Source organism: Rana temporaria, chromosome 3, assembly GCF_905171775.1.
Source record: "Rana temporaria chromosome 3, aRanTem1.1, whole genome shotgun sequence".
In the NCBI taxonomy this organism is placed as follows: Eukaryota; Metazoa; Chordata; class Amphibia; order Anura; family Ranidae; genus Rana; species Rana temporaria.
The window spans coordinates 306,282,670-306,290,572 of record NC_053491.1 but is presented as its reverse complement, the minus strand read 5'-3'; positions in this window follow the sequence as shown (position 1 = coordinate 306,290,572).

Here is a 7,903-nt window from a genome sequence, read left to right as displayed (position 1 = left end):
GGGTCCTACCTTGGCAACAAAGGCATCTAGGATTGCCAACATCGGGTGCAGGGGCATCAATTGCAAGCTCAGGTGTTACAGGGGAAAAAGTGTCTGCTTCTGACACCATGCTGACCCACACACCTGACACAGGGACTTCAAGGCAAGGCACAGTAACCCACCCTCCTAGCTGCAGCAGAGACAAGAGGTTCCCACTCAGAGGACTCACCACCCTGGAACAGTAGTATGCTGCCGTCCGCCACTTAATAGAGCTGCTTCCTTGCCAGATATGCAGTCTGACCCTTCAGCAGCGTGTGTCTGTCAGTCTGTGTCATTTAAGTGCTGTCTGATAGATGGCAAAATGGCCGCCGAGTGGCAACTAGAGGCCAATTACGATCGCAGGCCACAAAAACATGGCCGCTGAGCATGAATAGGCAAACACCACTTGGATCACCGCAAAGATGGCTGCCAAGCAGAAGATAGAGGCCAATTACAGTGCGGCCACAAGAACATGGCCACCAGTGCAGTAGAGAGTAAACACAGCAAAATCACAAATAAAATGGCCGCCGAGCATGAATAGGCAAACACCACCTGGATCACAGCAAAGATGGCCGCCAAGCAGAAGATAGAGGCCAAATACAGCACGGCCACAAGAACATGGTCGTCAGTGCTGATAGAGCAATACAGCATGGATCACAGCAAAAATGGTCGCCGACAGCTTGGAGCAGGACACACAGGTAAGCAAAATCTTTTTAAGCAGCTTATAACAATGCTTTAGCGGACGTATATGCACAGTTCCCCCTAGGGGAACCCCCGCCCCAGCAGCTAGCTCAGAGAGCCTAGGGAGGAGGGGAGGGAGGTGAGAAGGGAGGGATAGAGCCCTTTACTCACCTCTCCAGGGATGCCCAGCTCTGTCTTCCTGCCGAAGCAGGGGATTACTACTTACCCTTCCCGAGGATTGTGCTGGAAGCATCCTAGACAGACCATCTCCCGCATGGTGACGGAGGTGACTGTTGACCCAGGCCGCTTGCTACTCTGCCCTATAGACCGGTCATATGCATGCCCTGGAGCGTATAGCTCACTGGCCACCCGTAGAGCGACTGGCCTGCCGTGGACGACCCAGTGCGTAGCTATGGTCGGCACACACTCGATGGCCGAAACTGGGGGGACTACAAAGATCTTGGATCCAGCCTGTCGCCCAGTCGGCAGTTGATCGAAGATCACAGGAACAAAAAATAAGGCAGAAAAAATAGGTAGAAAAAAACTGAGCTGCTTAGTGCAGACTGAGGGGATATAGCCAGTAGGACCGCCCCCTGGGCGGGGCTGTTCAGCTTTGAAGTTGTTAACACTTTCTGCCTAGTCACTCCTAAAGGAAGGCTAATACCCACTTTGTCAAGATTAAGGCTGTGTCCGTCCATGAACGAAAGAGAAAATAGGGATGCGTGGTGCTAATGGAATCAAGAACTCCTGCTCCTTTTTATTTTAAATATTAAGAGCAAAACCTTAATTAACAATTTCAAACAAGGTTTTCTTATATTTCAAAGTGGGATCACCCGGTAGAGGACTGTAGGTGGTCCTATCCTCCAAACGTCTGTTCATCTCCTGAACACAGGAATTTTTGTCCAATACAAAAATCCCGCCCCCTTTGTCTACTGGGCGGATAATGAGATTCTTCTTGAGACAAAGGGTTTTAAGACCTGCCTCAATGGCTGGATCCTAGTGAGTTATTTTAATAGGCAATTTATCAAGGTCATTCAACACTAAATTGCGGAAGACATTGATAGAAGGAGCTGAATTGCCAGGGGGATTGAAAGGGATGGGTTGGACAGCCCCGAGTGTGGGTGTGCACTCTGACTCACAGTCCGGGATGTACAAGTCAGCCCTGAGTGTGTGTGTGTGTACTCTAATTACTGGTCTGGGCACCAGTGGAAGGTAGAGATAAAAAATGTCTTTGGATATTGAGCTTGCATATGTACTTTTGTACATCTATAAAGGTGGAAAATGTATTTTGTTTCCTGGGTAGAACAAACTTAAGACCGCACTTGAGCTGGGGTCCCAGGACATGTGTATTACCATACACAGAACAGTACTAGCGCTGTGATTAGCAGTGGACTGGTAACTTATTTACTATTTGTTTATTCACACCTGGGTTAATTCAGGTTTAATCACCTATATCATCTCTGTAGTCCCACCAAACGGGACCTCTTGTCCTGGGACCCTCACCTTCAATACTTTGCTACGCCCATATGGGCATTTAGGTCTGTTCCAAGAATGTCTTTCTTGGCTCCCGTGTGAGCTATCCACTTACCGGTTGCTTTGGACCCTACTGGGGTCTTAGGACGCTGTGCCTCTAGATTGCCTCCTGACGAAGCGATAATAAATTCGCGAAACTATATGAGACTCGAGACTGTCTGTCTCATGGCTCCAATTTTGCACCTGAACCCCCTTCTTTCTATTGAAGGGATTGCACGTCTGGTGACCTGATTGTGGTCAAGTGTATTTGTATTGTATTTTAAATGTTGTGTACTTTTTATTTCCTTTTATGTATATTATGTGAATACATTTTTCTAAACCTATCCAATGTGAATCATTCTGGTTGAGTACAACCATTCTACCCAGTACCAGTATAGTCCTCCCCGCCCACCTTTGTCTGTCGGTGTTTCAGGGTCTTTGGGGATTCTTTGAAACCCTTCAATTAATTCTTGAATACTAGGACGATGGTACACCCCCTATACTTCTGTATCTTCTTAATTATCAGAGGTTAAATCTTATTAAGACCTTTGTCTAAAATTAGTTGTTCCTGATCTGTAAGAACAACAAAGCTTAAATTAAAAATGCCTGCACCTATTGTACTCCTTTTTCTTTTTGCGCTGAAGGCGCCGCCCCCCTCTGGAACCTCGTTTGGTCTTGGACTTCTGGGGGTATGATATGTGAGCTTGTGAAAACCCTGAGGTTGAGACTGGCCAGGATAGTTATTATTATAATTATACGGTGGCCTAGAATGTTCTTCCTCGTCCCTATTGGAATATGAGTCATAGTATGGCTCATACGTGCCCTCATCCCCAAAGGGGGCATAACGGTTCTGGGTACCTACAGGGGTGCCGTACGCATGACCTCCTCTACTCTGACCTAACCTATCATCATGCTGGACTCTAGAGGGTCCTCCCGAGTAATCCGTATGGTGAGAGTTCCCACTATCGCCATGATGTTAACCTCTGCCCAGACGGGGATGCCCCCTACCTCTAAAAGATAAAGGGTACCTACCCCGATTTGTATCCCCATGTAATGGAGGATTAGAGATCTTATTTCTAGGGGCATTGATGGTTTCCCTATTGGTTGGTGGTCCACGAGAAGGTAGTTGAGATGGGGGCTCATAAATCAATCTCCTATCTGGGTTAGGGTCTATAGGTTCTGACACTTCCATAGTTGAGGTGTTATCAACCGGATTGCCATTGGTAGCAATATTTTTCTGCCAATTAAAGACCAGTTTTCACTTATAATCGTTGATGTCGCGATTATATATTTTTTGTTTTTTACTTCTCTGGTCTTTCTCCTCTTTCTCGAGAAGGCTTTTCAAACTAGTGGAGAGAGTTATATACTCAGAATTGACACTATAGGGGGTGAGTTTCTCTTTGATTTCCCTGATCTCCTTGTCCATGGTGGATAATCTGGCCTTTTTCCTCTCCACCAAGAAACCAATAAGCTTAATCCCAGCTTCATTGAAGTATTTGTACCACAGATCCAAATCTAACTCGCCCTGTTGTGGGAAAACATCCCACCTTAGGCCTCTAGGGACCATATGTTCCTTAATGTATTGCTCAAGAAAAGCGATGTCCCATTGGAGATATAATTCAGAGACCATCACGTTTTTGAGCCTTACAAACAGACCTTACAATCAGAAGCAAGTTATGAGATGGGAGCGCTCGTTCTGGTAAAACTAGCGTTCGTAATGGAGATAGCACATTCATCACGCTGTAACAGACTGAAAAGCGCGAATCGTTTCTCACCAAACTTTTACTAACACGAAATCAGTAAAAGCAGCCCCAAGTGGAACTTCCCCTTTATAGTGCCGTCGTACATGTTGTACGTCGCCGCGCTTTGCTAGAGCATTTGGCAGGCTTAACAATAATCGGGTTGAAAAAAAACGTTGTTTTTCCTAGACCATTAAAAATGGTCGCGTGTACGCGGCATTAGAGATCTGGATCTGAATCAATGTAGGAGGATTCCCAAAAGTCTGGATCGGTTCAATAGGTGGTGGTCCGGTGTACTGGGGTGTAGAGTTCACACTACTTCCACTAGCGGATAGATGTCAGAGTGAAACTGAGCAAAATCCCAACAAATGAAAGAAGGAACACAAAAAGGGAAGATGCTCCCAATGGTGCAGGTCAAAAAACCCAATAATGGTTTATTTCATAAAATTGCCATACAAGACAAAGTAAAATGATCACAATGAGAATAATAAAAAGCAATGTGGGATGTTTTTTTTTTTACTTGCACCATTGGGAGCATCTTTTTTTGTTCCTTGTTTCATTTGTTGGGATTTAGTGTGAACTCTACACCCACAGGCCCGGATTCACATACATTGGCGCATATTTATGCGGGCGTAGCGTATCTCCTTTGCGCGACGCAGCGCAGAGGCAAGCATGGAATTCAGGAAGCCAGTGCTCCCCAAGCTGCGTCGGCATGGCTTAGATTTTGAAGGCGTAAGCCGGCATATGTGGAAGTGGGTGTGACCCCATGCAAATGATGGTCCGAGCGTGGAGCAGTGTTTAAAGCCCGGCGTATCATGAACGGAGCATGCGCCGTGACGCGGACGTATGACCGCACCCCTGTGCCGAGTGCATAAATACGCCCAGCCATACGCCCGTTCGGCGCAAAAGTACATCCTGCTTGTTTCCCCCCCTGAAGCAAGGTACTTTTTTTGGCAGCTGCAAATGTTGACAAGGAGAGGGGGAAGAGGAATTTTTCTAAGGAGGAGAGGGCTGTCCTGATTTCGGCAAAAGCCAAATTTGATAAGTACCTCCATGGTGCCAGGACCAGCAGGGCACGTAAGAGGGAGATCCTGGAGGAGATCACCCTGGAGGTCAATGCCATTGGGAATGAGACCAGGACCCCCGACGATGTCAACAAAAAGATTAATTAACAGCGCATAAGAAATCGCAGGCACGTCAGACTGAGGAGAGGCTGACGGGCCTGCGGGACAAATTGAATCTTTTGCTAACAGATAAGGCAAAAGCAAAATTGAGTCGGTGTAGAAGAACATATTATGAATACGGAAATAAACCCAGCAGGTTGTTGGCGAATGCGCTCAGAGACACGAGAGCACGGAATCAGATTGAAAAAATTAAAATGCAAGGAGATGTGGTGGTTAGCTCTACGCAGCTAATAGCGGAAGCATTTAAGAACTATTACTCTAATTTATATCATTTAGATAGGGACTCCTCAGGGCCAAAAACTCTTAATAGAGAAGAGAGGATAAAAGAATAGCCTCTGGGATGCCCAGTATATCGGCAGAAAACGCAGAGAACATAGATGGTCCGATCACAGAAGAAGAATTCCTAAAGGCCCTTAAGTCATTGAAAGTGGGAAAAGCACCTGGCCCCGATGGGTACACATTACGCTATTATAAAATCTTTGCTGAAAAGCTGGCTCCCAAATTTACGGCAGCCTTCAACTCGATTCGGAACGGACAGGTGATGTTGGCGGAAACATTAATGGCAAATATAGCAGTAATTCCCAAGGAAGGAAAAGACCCCGCTCAGTGCGCAAGCTATCGCCCAATCTCTTTGTTAAACGTGGATCTGAAAATTGTGACGAAAATATTGGCCAACAGATTACTGACTTACATTCCCGATCTGATACATCCGGATCAGGTAGGGTTCACTCCGGGCAGAGAAAACACCCAAAGAGCTCTAAGTGCTATACACCTATCCCAGCTGCTCCAACAGCCACTAGTTCTCATATCCGCAGAGGGTTTTTTAAAAGCTACCTTACAACATATAGGTCTGGGAAGGGGGATGCAGAATTGGATCACAAGGCTGTACTCATGCCCTACAGCTAGGGTAAAGATAAACGATATAAAATCAGGACCTTTTTCCATTCAGAACGGAACGCGGCAGGGATGCCCACTTTCCCCTATTATATTCATCCTCACCCTAGAACCCTTGCTGAGAGTTATACGAGCAAATACAGATATTAGGGGTATCCGGGGCAAGGGAGACGAATAAAAGGTAGCAGCATATGCCGACGATTTAATGTTCTCGATAACCTCCCCAGCAACGTCATTACCATGTCTGCTAGCGGAAATAAAAAGATACAGGGAATTATCTAATTTTAAAGTGAACTACAGTAAGTCAGAGGCCATGGGTGTAGAGGTAGATACTCATACCCAGCAGCAGCTAGCAGCCAATTTTTCTCTCAGATGGACAGGGTCCCACGTAGGTTACCTGGGGACTAAGATACCAAACAAATTAAATAGAGTCTTTGAACTAAACTTCGTACCCCTGATGAAACAAATTAAACTCGATCTGCAAAAGTGGGACAAAGAGATTTTCACATGGTTCGGCAGAATTAACATAATTAAAATGAACGTTATGCCAAGAATATTATATCTGTTCCAAACCCTACCTATAAAAATACCGTTGGGATTTCTGAGAGACTTGAGATCCAGGTTTATTAAATTTATCTGGGCAGGAAAATCTGCGAGGGTGCAGAGAAATATACTGATTTTACCAAAAGAGAGAGGAGGAGTTGGACTCCCAGACCCAATGGGCTACTATGAAGCTGCACATCTAGCACGGATAGTGGACTGGTGTACACACCAGGAAGATAAACCATGGGTCAATATAGAACAAATGGCTAGTAGTATTCCCCTAGAAGGAATGGCATGGCTAGACGAGGCCAATATCCCCCAGAATGCGAAAAAACATCCAATGATAAGTGCTACACTCCGAGTTATTAGAAGGATAGGTAAGAAAACGAAATTGTTGAATCATATTGGCCTAATGACGCCCGTTTTGGGCAATCCGAGATTTGAGCCAGGTTTAAAAGACCGATGTTTTAACAATCTGAGGCGGAAGGGAAATAGCAGGCTGACACATTTGATGATCAATAATCATGTGATGTCCAGTGAGGTGATGGAACAGGCATTCGGGGAGGATATAGATTTATGGAGACGAAATCAGCTGAAAACCTTTATAGGCTCCTTGAAAGTACGTAGGGAAGAGATAGGAACACCCTCAAAATTTGAGGAGATATGTTTCAAAAAAGAACCATGCGCTATCATGTATGTACAATTTACTGATCGAGTCAGAAGCACCAAAAGAACTTGTCTTCATACAGGCGTGGGAAAGGGACCTGGGCATAAAGTTTTCAGAGAAACAGAAAAGCAAGATTTTTTTATTCACACATAAGGCGCCAATCGCATCGAGGTATCAGGAGGGGGGATATAAAGTACTGACCAGGTGGTATAGGACACCAGTATTATTAAAGCGGATCTTTCCCCAAGTATCAAATGCGTGTTGGCGATGTCAGGAAGAAGAGGGCACCATGATACACATTTTCTGGGAATGTCTAAAATTAAAAGAATTTTGGAAGATGGTCTCTGAAATTATTCGAGAATTTTTTTTTTTTTTTTTTCTTCTGATCTTTCTGTTTTTGTTGTGGGTTGTGTGGGAGGGAAAGAGGGAAAGTGGAGGGAGAGTTGATATGGTGATAGGTATAAGATGAAGAACGATATAAAAGGAATAAGAGATGTTCATTGGATATGAAATAAGAATGTAATGATATCGAAGTCGATGTAAAGGTTGTTCTATGTCTTATTGTATGTCGGAAAAAAAAATACATAAAATAAAGAATTAAAAAAAAAGAAAAAAAAGATTAATGACAAGAGACGTCGGGTCCCTGAAAAGCTGGCCCTTATGAG